The sequence below is a fragment of the Sus scrofa genome, chromosome 3 (assembly GCF_054392235.1).
Source record: "Sus scrofa isolate SSC_HxYL_T2T_F1_AM1 chromosome 3, Sscrofa_HxYL_maternal_Yorkshire_Landrace_v2.0, whole genome shotgun sequence".
Taxonomy (NCBI): domain Eukaryota; kingdom Metazoa; phylum Chordata; class Mammalia; order Artiodactyla; family Suidae; genus Sus; species Sus scrofa.
Window position 1 is genome coordinate 4836753 of NC_139385.1, and position 16783 is coordinate 4853535.

The 16783-nt window shown below is 52.4% G+C and overlaps 2 protein-coding genes across 5 annotated transcripts in view; both read left to right on the forward strand.

Moving 5' to 3' along the window:
* Positions 1-16783, forward strand: part of EIF2AK1 (eukaryotic translation initiation factor 2 alpha kinase 1) — a 293498-nt gene that overhangs the window by 89259 nt on the left and 187456 nt on the right. The gene's annotated exons all lie outside the window — the stretch shown is intronic.
* The window catches only part of CYTH3 (cytohesin 3), a 101691-nt gene that overhangs the window by 4736 nt on the left and 80172 nt on the right, over positions 1-16783 (forward strand). The window contains exon 1 of one of the 4 annotated variants that reach the window (XR_014840064.1): positions 4519-4606. The exons of the other annotated variants lie outside the window; for them this stretch is intronic. The gene's annotated coding sequence lies outside the window, so the exon portion shown is untranslated. Of the gene's footprint in view, positions 1-4518; positions 4607-16783 lie in introns of those variants that run through there. 4 annotated transcript variants of the gene reach the window in all.

Sequence of the window (16783 nt, forward strand, 5' to 3'; positions counted from 1 at the left end):
TTTGATAGCATGTTTAGAGTTGAAGTCTAGTTGGTTCACAATGTTATGTCGGTTTCAGATATTGCAACAGTGATTCGCTTTTTGGAGAGTTTTTATATATGAAAAAAATCAATTATAACGTGTACCAGGCGATTAAATGCCTTTTCAGTCTTTGCACAGGAAACTAACTGCTTTCCTCTGAATGCTTGAAGAGTGGCCTGGTCGGTGCTCGTAGGGAGTGCTTAGAGCATCTTCTTTGCCAGAACATTTATTTATTCAGCAAATATTGATAGAGTCCCTGCCAAAAGCCAGGTCCTGTGCTTGGTGCGAGGGTGAATGTGGTGAGTGGAGCGGATGAAGTTCCTGCATTCCTGGAGCTTTTGTTTAGATGGGAGATGGAAATGTAAACAATGCAAATAGATGTATAATTGCCGATGATGCTGATGCGTAAAAGGAAATGACCAGGGGTGGTGGGGTGGTGGGGGGGTTCAGGCGAGAAGAGGGTACACAGAGCAGGTAGCCAGGGGGAAGCCTCTTGGAGGAGAAACTCTGAGGTGTGACCTGAGGGGTTGAGGACCCTGCAGGAGACCGCAGGGGGCCGGTGGAAGCGAGCGCCTCCTGGGGCGAGAGCAGCCTTGTGTGGTCCGAGCCGGCAGTGAACTGGGCCGCACAGGGCAGTGTCCTAGGTAAGGAATTCGCATTTTCTTCTCCGTGCGTGCATGAAGCCAGCGAAGGGTTTTAACCCGGGGAATGCCGTGTGATTTATGCTGAAATAATTGCAGCTCGTGTTTACACAGTGCTCTCTGAGTCCGGTTTTGGCCTCCCTGCCTCACCGATGGTAACCTGTTTGCTCTGTGCCGTAACCCTGTTGGGTGCAGAACAGTAGCGCCGGTTCCCGGGGGAAGCAGAGGGTGGAGGCGCAGGGGAGCCGAGTCACGTGGTTCAAGTTCCACAGCTAGGAAGGGGGGAGCCGAGCTTTGAACCAGGAGTTCTGGCCTCAGGGGCCATGTTCTTAGCCATAGGCCACCCTGCTTTTGAGGAAGAGGGTGCTTGGCTCCGAGTGGGGAGCAGAGAAGACTCGGGGACCAGTGGCGGAGGGGGGTCAGGTGGGAGTTACAGGGGGTGCAGTGGCCTGGGTGGCAGAAGCAAAGGGACTAGGACAAATGTGAAGGGAAGGCGTAGGACGGATGTATAGAAAACCACGTGGAGAAGTGCAGGAAGCCGTGAACAAACCCTTGTGTTCCCTCTACTCACACGTCCCAGCCGATCTGTGAATGTTCCGTCACGCGGTTTTGGTATTAAAAAGAGAAAGGATTGCCGCGTTTCAGGTGCATGCCCGGGTCCTGGCCTGCGGTGGCATCAGCATCCTTGAGGCTGTCGGGCAGGCCGGGATTTTGGTGCCTACGTCCTCCGCTCTCGCCGTAGCCAGCTGACATCCTCCCCACCACCAGCCTTGTGTCTACACTGCAGCTGGAGCAGCCCTTGAGATCACGGGTCGTGCCGCTCCTCCCTCGCAGTCCGCACCGTCCTGGGCTCCCTCGGGGTCCCCTGCCTGCGTCTGGGCCGTGGGGCGGGGGCTGCCGCTTTTCCAGCCGCGTGGGCCCCTCCCGGCCTCGCGAGACTCTTCTTCTTGATTAAGAACGTAAAACCCTTCTCGCCTGGACGCTGCCCTGCCCCTGCCCTCACCCCCTGCTGTTTCGGACATGCCGTGTCATCGTGGTCACCACGGCGGCCTCCTTGCAGGTCCAGGTCCGGCCAAGCGCTCCCCAGCCTCGGGGCCTCTGACTTGCTCTTCCCCCAGTGCCTCCCCTTCCTATCGGCGTGTGGCGTTGGCTTCCTCCCCCAGGTTTGTGTGTCCCCTCACTGCAGACTCTTCCTCCACCAGCCCGGGGGTGCTGGTCCCCAGCCCAGCCTTGCTGTCCTCACCCGCTGCAGAGCTGCTCAGTCTCCTCTCTTGGGATGCCTGTCGCCGCCGCCGTCGGAGAGCAGGACCGCGCTCGGCCGTGCCGGCCCGTCCAGGAGCCGGATGGTGGTGTGGCGGAGCCTTCAGTCAGGGCTTGTGCCTGGACGCCGCCGAGGGCAGCGGCAGTCGCTTCTGTCCGGCCGTTCCTGGTCCTCTGCCCTTCCTCCCTTTTGCTTTTCCCGAAAGGCAGCCGTCATGACCTCGACGTGGGCCCTCCGGTGTAGTTTTCATACTTTAACGTGTTTGTGTGTGTGTGTGTGTGTGTCCCACAGCAATAGACGGATCTCTTCCTGGTTTGTCTGAAGAATAATAAAAGTGGCATCATACTGTGTCGCACCGTGCAGCTTGTTTGAGGCTATGCGCCCCTTGTTACACGTAGACCCTGTTTCTTCTCACCCACCTAAGACTTTATTTCCCTGGTCCTGCTTGGACTTGTCATGTCGGTTGCACCTCATTCGAGCCAGTGCAGAGGTGAGCTCCTCGGGCCTGTCTCCCTTCCTCAGGTGTCTCTCCAGAATGGCAGGTGTGGTGACAGGTGGGCTTGCTGCTTCCCCAGAGGCCGGCAGACTGCTTTCTCCCTAGGTCTGGTCTTAGCGCTCAGAGAAATGGTGTATTGTTTGAATTCGCCTTGCTTTACTAGGCATATTTTAGAGAATCAGATGGGTGTACTGACAGCTCGGAGGTGAAAGGTGAAGGAGCTGCAGGGATCCAAAGTGACTCCTAGGTTTCTGGCTCCTGTGACTCTGGGGGGTGGTACTGCTGTTTCAGGAAAGGGGGAAGGATTCATTTGTTTTTTGTCGAAGACGTCATCATTCTGCCCTCCCTTCTGAAGGACATTTTTCAGGTATCCAAGTGTAGGCTGTCTGGTTAATTCCTTGCGGGGTGTTGAAACGCCTTATCCTTGCCTTCTGGCTTCCACTGCTTCGGCTGAGAAATGAGTTGTGCTTTTGTTGTTCTTTTGAGGATACTGTGTTTCCCCTCCCATTGGGCTGCTTTTAAGATTTTTTTCTTTGCTTTTCGTTTTTCAGCTGTGTTATATGCTGAATGTGTCGTTAATGGGATTGGTTGCTCTTTTTTTTTGGTGGTGCTGTGACAAGGTCTTACTCTTGAATTAGATATGGAGACATCTTCGTCGTTCTCCATTTATTACTTTGGCTGCGTTTCCTGTGTCGTCTTCTCAGGGACACTGATTACCTTTTTATCATGTCCTGTGTCTCTTAGACTTTTTTTCTATTCTTCATCCCTCTCACCTTTCCATGCTTCACTCTGTGTATTTTCTCCTGACCTGTCTTCCAGTGCCTTAGTCCCTTCTTCGTCTCTGTCTAATATCCATCTTCCCTCCCTCCGTCCATCCCTTCCCTGCCCCCTGGCGTGTGTAGTTCTCATGCTAGGAGTCAGATCTAAGCTACATTCGAGACCTAAGCCACGGCTGCTGCAATGCTGGATCCTTCACCCGCTGTGCCGGGCTGGGGATTGAACCTGAGTCCCAGTGCTCCCAAGATGCTCCTGAGCCTGTTGCACCACAGCGGGAATGCCTGTCTCATCTGCTTTTAAACGTATCTGTTGGGTTCTTAATTTCAGTTATTGCCTTTTCCAGTTTTCTTGGTTCTTTCTTTAGATCCTGGTTTTCTGATACATTTTTTTCACCTTGTCACCGAATTTTGTTATTATATTGATTACAGTTAAGTTTGTGTCTGATAATTTCCATGCTTGGACATCTGGTGAATATATTCTGTTGTCTGTTTTACCCTCAGTTTCTGTCATTCGGTATTGATTCTAGATTACCCGTGAAGCTTTAATTAAATTCTAGACTCCGTGTATGAAGAATGGTAGAGACTCTGGTTCTTTTCCTGCCTTACGAGAGGCTTCTGGCAGGCCCTTAGGGTCAGGAAACAGCACTTTAAAATCCTGAGGGCCGCTCTCCTGCTTCTCCTTTCTCCTAGAGTACTGGTCTTCAGCGTTCCCAGCCGGAAGACTGGTGTCTTTACCAGGTGTTGGCAGCCCCCGAGCTCTTGGTCTTGTCCCCCCCGGTTCCCTGACCCTGCCTGCGATTCTGACGACCTCAGGTTCTCAGCTGCTTGACTCTGCTTAGCTTCTTGGTCTCCCACGTTCTGCTGCAAAGAGGCGAGTGGCTCAGGCAGTTGGGCTCCCCTCTCCGCACCTTCTCGCTGGGATCCTGGTCTCCTAAGTCCTCCCTGCTCTTGATACCTTCAGACACTTGTGTCTTAGAGTTTGCTCAGCTTTTGTAGTTGTTCTTGGCAGAAGGGTTGGCCTGCAGCAAGCTGGTCGGCTTTGACTGGAAACCGAATCTCCTGTTTACAGCTGGCCTTGTTTGTGAGAGGTCTTGGTAGCGATGGTGGGAAGATGTTTAGCTTTGTGATCTGCTCCTTGGAAGACTGGACTGGTTAGGAGATAAACACGGGGAAGATTTATTTATTTTTATTTAAAATTTTTTTTGTCTTTTGAGGGCTGTACCCACGGCATGTGGAGGTTCCCAGGCTAGGGGTCGAATCGGAGCTGTAGCCGCCGGCCTACGCCAGAGCCACAGCAATGCTGGATCTGAGCCGCGTCTGCAGCCTACACAACAGCTCATGGCAACGCCGGATCCTCAGCCCACTGAGCAAGGCGAGGGATCGAACCTGCATCCTCATGGTTCCTTGTCAGGTTCGTTTCTGCACCACGACGGGAACTCCTGGGGAAAATTTAAAGTGATGTCATGGGATGGGTGAGTGAGACACCCTAGGGGAGAGAGTTGAGAGAGGGGAGAAAAGTGCCAGGACTGAGGACTCCCCGGTCCACCCCGAGCTGGGGAACCTGGCGGGTCGTGTGGAATTGCCGGAGGAGAAGGGCTTTAAGGAGAGGGCAGGGTCGGCCGTGCTGAGGGCGAGGGTGGTAGGCGTCTGCTGGATTGGGTGACTTTAAAAAAAGAGTTTGGTGGAACATGGGGCGCAGTCTTACTGGAGCGGGCTCAGGGGTGACCGGGAGGGATTTTGCCTTGCTGAAGGAGAAGCGTGGGCCATGGCCTTGCCGGGGCTTTGCTGTGTGAGAGTGGAGGGCAAGCCGGGGGGCGGGATGTTTTGCATCTCGGAGTTTCTCAGGTGAACCGTCGTGACAGCGGACCTACGACAGGTCATCCGATGAGCAGAGCAACGCCGTTTGCACTTTCACACTCTAAGTCACTGTGGGAGCGAGAAAGTATTTTTAAAAAGTTACTGGCACATCCTTTAGGAAGCTGGTTTACCCATTTGTAAGGCAGGATCATTGAAACTTGTGCAATGAAAGGAAAAAATAGGTCTTACCAAAGTATCCTGCAAGCTGCTTAAAATGTATTCAGTATTTTGAGGAGTTTCCGTCGTGGCACAGTGGTTAACGAATCCGACTAGGAACCATGAGGTTGAGGGTTCGGTCCCCAGCCTTGCTCAGTGGGTTAAGGATCTGGTGTTGCTGTGAGCTGTGGTGTGGGTCACAGACATGGCTTGGATCCTGAGTTGCTGTGGCTGGGGTGTAGGCCGGCGGCTACAGCTCCCATTAGACCCCTGGCCTGGGAACCTCCATATGTGGTGGGTGTGGCTCTAAAAAGACCAAAAAAAAAGTATTAAGTATTTTGAATTTGTGGGAAAATAGTAAAACCTTTAATTGGGAGTAGAAAACACATGACTCTCCATCCTGATTTTTGAAGTTGATCAAACTTAAAAACGTTTCTATAGCTCATGTCCTTCCCCCATGGGCACGATGGGATAGACGTGAGATTCTCGACTGTGTTAGAACAGGAGACCCTTCCGCAAGCACTTGCTTGGGGTCGGTGTCTTCCAGTGTGGTTTAAATAGTAGAAGGCACTCACCTGAGTCCATTCAGTTGGCTAAGAATATTTTGTAATTTACTTGGATAGAGCAGATTTGCTCTTTGCTGACTCAGTGTCACCAGGAGCCCTGTTCAAATAAGGGCCAGTAAGTTCCTGTCCTAAACTTGCAGCAGGGCTATTTTTAATCACTGAGCTCTTCTTTTGAACAACGTATTCCTGTAATTAATAAATAAAACCGGCAGTTGGCTGTAAAACCGAGCATTTTAATGATGATGGAAAAGGGTTTCTTCGTGTCTAGGTAGTCAGTGATCTTTTAAATTCTGGCTTCATCCAGATGTTTGGCAGCACGTCGACACAGCCTGACGGCAGTTTTCTCCTTCACTTTCATGGGAACATATAATACTCTCCGTTTATTTTGGACGGCAGAATTTCCTTTTTCTGTGGACAGATGCGTATGAGACACATGCTCTTCCAGTGGAGTTTGTGGCCCCCTGAGGATTCTCTGCAGGAGGAAATGGCTTGACCTGTTTGGTTGCTATGAAGTAAAAACAATCTTGTTTTCTTTTTTTTTTTTTTTTTTGGGTGAACATCTGGCTTGCGTTTATCATCTTACATTCTGGAGGTTCTTTAAGACTACAGTTTGATCATACGAAGGTCCTTTCGAGCAGTCACCATTGAGCCGTTTCTATGGTTGGTTTAGTGCTAGGGTGGCCTGATAGACTTTTAAAAATACGAATAATATTTTTTTCCCTTTCTATAAAGTGTAGGCGTTCCGTGGCGGCCCAGAGGTTTTAGGATCTGGCATTGTCTGTCACTGCTGTGGTGTGGGTTCCACCCAACCCGGGAATTTTCACCTGCCTTGGGCGTGCCCCCCCCCCAAATATATAACTTTTCAGAAACTGTCGATTTTTTTTTTAAGTTCATTTATTTAGATTTTAATTTTTTTCTGGCCACACCCACAGCATGTACAAGTTCCTAGGCACCAACAGCTCTTGATTTTTAAGCCACCAGATGGGATGGAGCTGGAGTTCCCCTTGTGGCTCAGTGGTTAACGAACCCCACGGGCACCCACGAGGATGTGGGTTCGATCCCTGGCCTCGCTCAATGGGTTAAGGATCTGATGTTGCCCTGAGCTGTGGTGTGGCTCGCAGACCTGGTGTTGCCGTGGCTGTGGTGTAGGCCGGCAGCTGTAGCGCCAATTGGACCCCTAGCCTGGGACCTCCATGGGATAGAGCTCATTTGGGGGCAGCAGGGGAAGCTCTGGTGGCCAGTGTGTCTGGGGTGCCTTGCCCGCCGCCGCCATGCAGCGTGTAGCCCCGGTTGGGCTGAGTTCCAGTCTGCGTAGCAACCAGGCCGCTTTGCTCCCCTGCCCCCTCTCCCTGGCGAAGGCACCTTGATTTGTTCAGGTGTCTGCCCGTTGGGAAGGGGCCCTCATCACCACTAGGAGAGGCTCCTGAGGGCTCTAAAGCAGCGAGTAACCCCATTGTCCTCCTGGAGAAGGAGGGACACGTGAGCCAGGTCTGGCCAGCTTTCTCCTACTTGGAATAAAATGAAGTCTCTTTCCACCTGCTTATAAATCCCTTAACAGCTTCCTTTGGCACATCCTTATGACCCCGTTTATTTTAACACAGAAATATCTTTGAAAATGCAGTCATCAGACGTGGCAGGCATGGGCCATTCAGTGTTCTGGAGAAGACAGGGCTTCCTTTTAGCTCTTCGCGGAGAGGAAATAAAATGATCAAGAATGGCCTTTTCCAAGTTGCGGTAATTAGATTAAAATTTTTTTGAATCGAGACAGCCAGATGAATTCGTTGTTGTTTGTGTTAGAGTATGGGAAACGGGGAGGATTTCGGTGACTTTCCAGTGTGAGGCCTGTTCACACGCAGAGGCTGGATTTCCCAAGTGTGGGAGGACGAGCAATTGCAGACTTTGACTCAGTAGGAGAGGCCCTTCTGAGAGCCAGAACCGTCTAGAGAGTAAAACGATGCCTCTCATTGCCCGCGTAACAAGGCAGAGTGCTCTTGGGAAATGCCGCGTTTCCCCAGGAATCACCGAGTGTCTGCTGTGGCTTCCCCAGAGCGACCTGTTTCTAAAGCTTAGCCTTTTCGTTGAAAATAGTGGCTAAGCACCCCATGAGTCGGATGGCTCCTGCCATGTTTCTCTTTGCAGAAAGCAAAGTCCCGGGCAGGCTCCCCTCCTTGCTCCGGACTGGAGTGGCCTTCAGGTGCTCAGACCAGGGAGCGGCGTCTGGAGGGCGCGTGTGGCCCCCGCTCGCCTGGCGGCCCCCGTGCTGCCTCTGCCTCTCAGATGCCCGGTAACTTGGCCGGACCTGCAGGACCTGAGTATTTTTTTAATGTGGAAAGAACAGAAGCCGAGCTACTTCCCCGGGGCTCTGCTGCTGTCGGTCCGTTGCCGTGCGGTTTTAGGTTTTAAGTCTCTGGGTACAGCCCTGGGTGCGGCCTCCATCCTTTGTCCCTGCCTGGAGGGGCGTCTCTCTCTGCCCGCGTCCCTCCGCGGTCACCGTCCTGGCGGAGAGCAGGCTGTCCTGCGCGCAGAGGTGATAAGACTTGAGGAAGCGTCGGGCTGGTTGGACGTCGGAAACACTAGCTCCCTTTTCTGCTTTCCCTGTGCAAAGTTGAGGTTGGGTGCAAAGAATTTCGCTCTTGAGAGAGTCCCCTGCTAACCTTGTCCTTCCAGCCCCGGGCCTGAGACGGCGCAGGCCAGTCACCGGAGCCGCCCCAGCTGTCTCCCCTCGGAGAGAACGTCCAGAGGCTCTGTAATCACATGAGCTCGGCCTGAATGATTTAATCTTGGTTTTCGAGATCGATCGGTGACTGGGAGTCTCGGGAACACATTTGACAGCAGGGCCATTTCCTTAATTAAAGAATTGCAGACGGCCCGTCAGGGCTGTTCAGCTGTCACTAGCTGGGGAGGAAAGGCCAAGGTCAGGTGGTAAAACTAACCTGGGCATCTCCCCCAATGCCAGAGACGGGGAGTTTTGTAGTGTTAAACCCTTCATTCTTCATTCTATGAGACTGCTTCTACTTTTTTTTTTTTTTTTCTTTTTGCTTTTTAGGGCTGCACCTGCAGCATATGGAGGTTCCTAGGCTAAGGGTCAAATCAGAGCTATAGCTGCCAGTCTACACCACAGCCACAGCCACTCGGGATCTGAGCCTCATCTTTGACCTACACCACAGCTCACGGCAGTGTGGGATCCTTAACCCCCTGAGCGAGGCCAGGGATCAAACCCACAACCTCCTGGTCACTAGTTGGATTCATTTCCGCTGCACCACGAGGGGAACTCCTGTTTCCTACATATTCTGTTGAAGCTCTTTTTCCCTGATGTCCAAGTGTGTCCTGCCCCACCCCCGCCTCTCCCAGAGACTCTTCCGTTCATCCATTTACTGGAACCAGGACCCCCAGGCTGGTCCAGCGCTGTGGTGGACAGCCTGCCGTGGCCCCTGCCTCCTGGTGGGCTTTGTTGGGGTGAATCACGCTGGAGAGAACCGTGCAGCTCCTCCTTCCCAGGGAGCCTCAGGCCTGTGGGGTCAGAGAGGCCCCCTCCCCCGTGTGATCTGTGGGAATTAAGATTTCAGAATCTCTGCCTGTTTGCTCTCCCAGGTCAGCCACTGAAGGATGTTTCAGACAGTTTCGCCAGCTCAAGGCAGAAAACAGCTGTGAGGTTAATGGTTTGTTCTGAGAATCCCAGTGTCTGCTTTCGGTACACTTAGGTTTGTTGAAACACTGGAACTGGTCATTGTTGCTGACATATTTTTAAGCACATGTATACAGCTCTGCTACCTCTAGCCTTGGGGCTCTGTGTCAGTCTCCTTACGCTTCAGTCATATATGGAAAATGGACATTGGAAGAACCCAGGTGAAGTTGTTTAGCCAAGAGTTTATCAGTCCCAAACAGGGAGTTCCCCTGTGGTGCAGTGGGTTAAGGATCTGGCGTTGTCACTGCGGTGGCCAGGTTTGCTGCTGTGATTTGGGTTCGATCCCTGGCCCTGGGTCTTCCGACGCCCTCCACCTGCCCCCCGAACACTCACACAGTCAGGAGACATTGCAGACTGTCCGTCATCAGCAGTCAGCCCCTTGCCCACAGGCGCATGCTAAGCAGAGTGACCCGGCAGGTCTTTGGGGTTTGGGTTTAGGAACAGCCGATGATGGGCCGTATGATTATTGCGTCTTGTCTCCTCCAACGTGGCATTTTGAACATTTCGAATCTATAGAAAAGTTGAAGTAGTGCAGTGAATACTCACCTATCTTTAACCTATTTGCTGGCATTTGGCCACATTTACGTTATTTCTAATATGCCGTACTTTGTAGTTTATCTTTTTTTGGCTGAAGTGCGTGAAGGTGAGTTACGTGTCGTGGAACATGTGTCCCTAGATAACGCCGCGCATTCATCTCCCGTGGACCTGACCCTCCTCGGCGCCCACCCCTGCGATGCTGAAGAGAACGAACAGTAATTCCACGGCGTCATCTCACAGGCAGTCCAGGTTCTGCTCTCCCCAGCTTGTTCTCAACATGTCCTTTGTGGTTATTTTTCTTACCTGTTGTAGCTTCTCGTCAAGGTTCACCCCATGTCTTTAGTCATGTCTCCTCCGTCTTAAAAAAATTTCTTTTTGGTGACAGTGACTTCTTCAAAGAGTCCAGGCTGGTTGCCTAATATCATTATTTGTATCCTACAGTCTAGATTACGTGTTTAAAGAGAAGAGAGGTGTGCTTTGGTTTGGTTTTGTTTTTTAATGTCTTTTTTGCTATCTCAAATAAATACGTTAAAATCACCGACTCCATTCATGGTCAAGGTCACAGTCATTTTTCTTGTTCTTTGGTAAATGCGGATGAGATCGGTAACCAGAAGGAGTTACTAAACGGCTCAGATGTCAGCGGAGTATGTGCGTGGGCGAACTTGGAACAAGTACTCACTGTGGCTTGTTAGACCTACCCCCATATGGAGGTGATTAGTTATCTGGCTCCACATAGCAAAGATTTTATTGTAATATTTGGCCGCGGTTTTACAAAGAGATGCACTTTAGAATGGGAAAACTTAGTGAGACACACTGTTTCCATGCTACGGAAGAGATGCTTTGGCTGCCAGGACGTTGGAGGAAGCAGAGACCCTTTACCTCTCAGGAAGGCGTCTGTGTCGTCTTCCCTCCCTCAGCACTTTGCTATTGGCCCTTACACATTTTTGAACTTGGAGCTGCAGCCGAGACTAATACAGGATCCAGCTGGAAGCTCTTTGTTGTTGTGAATGTGTCCGGCGCTGGTCACAGCACACTCAGTGTTTGAAAATTCGGGGAAGGAAAGGGCAGGCTGGGGAGAAAACGGGGCTCTGAGCAAGTGTCCAGAACGGCGACCGGATTGGGGGGTCTCCCTTCCAGATGCTGGCTGCGAACCCCCCCCAGAGGCTTGGTTTCGCTGGTAGCCGGCCTGGTCCTGGGCGGCGGCTCGGTTTCTCCCTTCGAGCCACGTGCGTCTGCAGCCGTGTAACCCGAGAGCGTGCTGAGGCCGCCGTGGTCTTTTCCTAGGGAGGCAGAGCACGGCACCTGCGAGAACACAGAGGACCAGAGCCGCCGCATGGGCAGCGGGGCCAGGACTCCTCCACGGTCCGATCCCGCTCTGGCGAGGGGACCGCGGTCTGTGCCAGGGGGGCGGCTCTCTCGCCTCCGATCTGTTCCGGAGAACTCACGTTTACGCACCCACCAGAGAGCCAGCACGCACAGAAGCAGCCGTCCAGTAAAAGCAGCCGTGGCCGTGGCGTGTCCGCCTCGAGGTCGTTCCTCTGGAAGCTCTGCATCTCTGACCAGCTCTGTCCTCCGAGGACCGAGGACACGTGGCCACCCTGTGGCTGAAGATGGACCGTGTCTGTGGTGTTGGTGATAAATGGAGCTGTCCTAAGGCTCGTATTTTCACATACGCGTGTGTCTCGAACATTGCGTTTTTCCTTTTTTTGTGTTCAGGAGGTCCGGTGGCTCCGATTTCTTCTAATTGCAGCCAGACATCCTGTCTGGGGGCCGTTCGAGACCCCGCGCTGCCTGCGAAGGAGCCGCACCGTTCTGCAGGGTCGTCCAAGTGGTTCTTTTTGGATTCGGTCTTTATGGACAGGTTTCCTGGAAATTCTATTTTCAGGTGATCTCTTTACACGTTTCCGTGGTTCAGGGCCTTAGCAGTAAACATATTTACTATTCAGCACAAAAGTATGGTTCAGAGTCTTAAGGCTGTACGGACTTTGTCGGAAAAAACCAAGCCCGTGACACCGTAGGGCATAGAAGAGCCGGGGGCTGCTTAACACACTGAAGGGAGCTTCGCGCCGCTGCCCAGGTGCCCGCTCAGTCTGTGCCAGCAGGAGCAGTGTTTAGAAGGAGCCTCACCTATTTTGCACGAGGACACTTCAGTCTCCTGGGTTCTCACACGTTGCTATTTTCTGCCTCCTCCTGAAAGGGACGTTTTTGTAACCCTTCTAGAAACGTCGAGTCTCCTCTACCTCTCTCCTGTCCCAATTTTACTCACAGTCTTTGGGTTTTTTTTTTTTTTTTTTTAAACTTAAGAATAATCTGGAGGAGTTCCCGTCGTGGCGCAGTGGTTAACGAATCCGACTAGGAACCATGAGGTTGCGGGTTCGGTCCCTGGCCTTGCTCCGTGGGTTAAGGATCCGGCGTTGCTGTGAGCTGTGGTATAGGTCGCAGACGTGGGTTGGATCTGTCATTGCTGTGGCTCTGGCGTAGGCCAGCGGTACAGCTCCGATTTGACCCCTAGCCTGGGAACCTCCACATGCCGCGGGAGTGGCCCAAGAAATGGCAAAAAGACAAAAAAAAAAAGAAAAGAATAATCTGGAAAAAAAGAGAATCATGTGGCAGCTTCGTAGCTTTGTAAAGGATTGTTTGCCTCTCAGGAGAGCATGAGGCCCCGAGGTGCTGTTTGAGCTCATGTGAGGAGGCGACCCCTGAACCCGGCGGGATGAGCAGGTGGCTCTTCTTTCTGTGGAAGGAGCCGTCCTTCACGTGACCCAGCAGACTCCCTCTCAGAGTGGACGGTTCCGTGCCGTGGGGAGAGTCACAAAAGGGTCCATCACCTCACTTTGGCGCGTTTCTGCCGCCTCGGAAAGAACCGGGCGTCCTTAGCAGGTTCTGCCCGGCAGCCCCCGGCAGCCTCGGTCTCTGTGGCTTTGCCCGTGGCGGCCGCGACGTGCGACGTGCGTGGGAATCAGCGTCTGGGTTCCTTCGCGCAGCAGGCCGGTCCGTGTCGTCACGTGATCCGTTTCCAGCCTCGTCCCCGTCCTGCCGTGACTCCGCGTGCGGTTCCTGAACCTTCCCTGTGCGGGGGTGGAGGCCGGCTTTGGTTTGGGCCGGGTGGTTGGAGAGATGGTCACGCACCTGTCAGCCGGCGGATCCCTGGTTCGTAACCTGTCGTGAAGGTTTTTAGGTTTGCGTGTGGTTGGTTTCTTCCCCCCGTGGAGAAAGTTGATTTTCAACCTTTTTGTTTGAGGAAGGACTACGCTGAATCCATGTTTTGGGCATGGATCCTTTCCTCTCTAAAAGTGCATGGCTTCAGGGCATGGGTTCAAGAGCCTGAACTTTGCCGGGAGCAGTGCTGAGCTCTGTTAGCAGAAGCAGGGGGTCTGCTCGTCCGGGACTCAGAGCGGCTTTGCTGGTGGTGGACACGTGAGACTGGACTTGGATCCTGAAATTCCAGCAAATGGTAAAAAAAAAAAAAAAAAAAAAGCAAGTGGTAGGAAACTGCGAGCCGTAGAAAGACCGGGCCAGGGACACTTGCCTGGTGCGAGGGGTGCGCTCTGCTGCCCCCCGCCCCGGCAGGCGCCCCCTCTCCTCTCTCCCTTGCTGTTTGAGGCGGGCAGTTGGTCGCATTTGAGCATCAGGCAGACCTTTAGCTACAGAGGCTGAAATCTCTGTGAGGAAAATTGGGGCTCCCTGGGGAGGTATCAGCACCCCAAGCGAAGCTGGGTTTTTTTTTTTTTTTCTTTTTTCCCTTCTGTCTTACAGGGGCTTTTCAGCCTGAAGGCTGCTGCCCTGACTCTTCTCCTGACGTGAAGCCTGCCAGGGATGGAGCTCCACGAACCTTCCCGCCCGGGATGGAGGGATGGAGGGATGGAGGGATGGAGGGATGAGGGGTGGAGGGGATGGAGGGATGGAGGGGGTGGAGGTGATGGAGGGGTGGAGGTCTAGCCAGAGCAGGACGACATTCGGCGCTGGGCCGTCGCGAAGCTGCATCCGACCCGTAAGTGGGTGTGGACGGCGAGAACTTCCGGACAGGTGGAAAACCCAACCACACGCAAGAGAATTTTTCGTACAGAATCTTTGTAGCGGGAAGAGCTGACCCCCAAAGAAAGAGAATCCGGAAGATGGAAGAGCTCTGGAAAGATGGTCGAAGGCCTGAGGGAAGCTGTGCCGTGAGCGCTAGCGTTGGTCTCACTTCCTGCCTCCCTCCGTCCTTGAATCATCCATCGGATGCTGGTGGAAGTGACTGAGGGAAGAAAGGGTGAAAAACCCGATCGTGAGAATTGGGGTCCGGGAGAAGAAACACCAAGGGCTGCCTGGTGACTGGTCCCTGAGAGCTCAGGGCGGGGTTAGGAGGAGCGTAGGAGACCGTGCCAGTGGCTCTGCTGATTTGGGGGTGCGGAGGCCCAGTTTGGCCAGGCGGCCGCAGGCAGCGGGGTGGGTTTGCTCCTGCGCGGCAGCTGGACTCGGAGGCCCGGGGCCACACGTGGCTTCAACGTGCTCGAGACTAGCGCGGCGTCCTCACCTCCGCCATCCCCCCCGCAGCCGTCCTCCCCGGTGCGGTGGGCAGCACCCGTCTATCTGGAGCAGAAGCCAGGCCAGATGGAGAATTACGTGCAGAAACTAGATCACAGAACCAGCAGGACGGATTCCCAGAGAAGCTGGACCACCCGTGAACGGCTGATGCAACTTACATGCGCCTCAGCCCTTCAGCTTACAGACTTGGAGCTGGGAAGAAAGCCCACCAAACCCAGCAGCCTAAGGAGCTCCAGCCGTTGCTTGGGGGGCACACTGGGTCACAGTATTGCTGTTCAGTGATAAATGAAAAGAAAACGTGACATGTTGCCAAAACACAGTGAGGGAGGCAGGTATGCTCTTTGAGGCAAAGTGTCATTTTGGAAAAAAAAAATTATAAAAACTAGAAGTACGTTTCAGGCTGAGTGTGCTTTGTGCTGTTAATAAAATTCAGGGAAGACTCGGAGATAAGTGATTGAAAGACGAGATCAGGCAGATAAAGCGGAACGACTGAGCGGAGAGCAGGAAACGGTAATGACACTGAAGGCATTTGTAGGAAGAGCGTCGTTGCGGGTGCAGCAAGTTAAAGTAGGGCTGTGACCTGAATTAGTTGCTGCTACCAAAACACCGACAGCACAAGCAGGAATCAGAGGTACGACGGGAAAACGTGTCTTTGAGCCGAGAAAACAACAGCTGCCTCTGTGTGTTAAAAGGGCTCACTCGGCTTGGATGGAATGAGTGGAAACAGCAAGTGCGTGCTGGGGAAGTTTTTAAATTTCAAAGATAAAATATCTTACAGACAGCGGGTCGGAAGAGGTGGGGAAAAAGAAAGACAGGGTACACGAAGGAAATAAGGACGATTGTGGGCTTTCCCTGCGGTGTTGCCGGAAGGTAGCAGGGCAGAGGCTGAAAGACCGTAACCAAGAATTAGCTCATTACGCTAATGGTGTTCATTTGCGAAGGCAGCAAACAGACATTCTAAGGTACTGAGACGCCAGGCCAGCACCCCGCCTTTGCTCTTAAGAAGTAGGAGAGCCAGAGTGTTTCCCCCTTCTCTAAGGCCATTTGAGGAGTTCCCGTTGTGGCTCAGTGTTAACGAACCTGACTGGTATCCATGCGGCTGCAGGTTCAATCCCTGCCCTCGCCCCGTGGGTGAAGGCTCTGGTGTTGCTGTGAACTGTGTTGTAGGTTGCACGTGTGGCTCGGATCCCTCATTGTTGTGGCTGTGCCATAGGCAGGCAGCTGTAGCTCCAGTTTGACCCCTAGCCTGAGAACTTGGATATGCTGAGGGCGCAGCTGTGAAAGAGGAAAAAAAAAAATGACTCTTTGCACCTTTTTCTGCTGCCTGTACCTAAAGCTTCCCTGATATTCATCTGTGATTTTTTTTTTCTTGAAAAAAACTTTTTCAAAGATGTACATTCCAGTCCACTAAGAGAGAAATTAAAATAACTCAGGATGGGGAAAGCTGGGACATAAAATAAAACCGACCTTGAATTGAAATCATTTAAACGTCAACTTAAGTCTAAATAATTATAAATTTGGTTACAAGTCAAAATTCAAATGTCATAAATAATTCTTTTTTTTTTTTTTTTTTTTGTCTTTTGCATTTCTAGGGCCGCTCTGGCGGCATATGGAGGTTCCCAGGCTAGGGGTCTAATCAGAGCTGTAGCCACCAGCCTTTGCCAGAGCCACAGCAACGCGGGATCCGAGCCGCGTCTGCGACCCACACCACAGCTCATGGCAACACTGGATCCTTAACCCACTGAGCAAGGCCAGGGATCGAACCCCCAACCTCATGGTTCCTAGTCGGATTCATTAACCACTGAGCCACGACGGGAACTCCAAATGTCATAAATAATTCTTGAAAGAGAAGATATGTAATGAAAAGACCCCCCCCCAATAATTCAGTAATCATGGCAGTAATAATAAAAGTGGATCCAAGTTATTCTAACAGAGGTGGTAGGTTGGGCAAAGGAAAGACCCTGCCTGTTCTTCTTACAAAGGGGACATCAGAAGTTCCCGTTGTGGTTCAGTGGTAATGAACCTGACTGGGATCCCTGAGGACGCGGCTTTGATCCCTGCCCTCATTCAGTGGTTTAAGGACCTGGCATTGCCATGAGCTGTGGTGTAGGCCGGCAGCTGCAGCTCTGATCCGACCCCTAGTCCGGGAACTTCCATGTGCTCCAGGTTCGGCCCTAAAAAAGCAAAAAAAAAAAAAAAAAAAAAAAGCAGGGCGGGGGGATATCAGTGGATTGATTGGCTGCACCCGAGGCATGTGGAA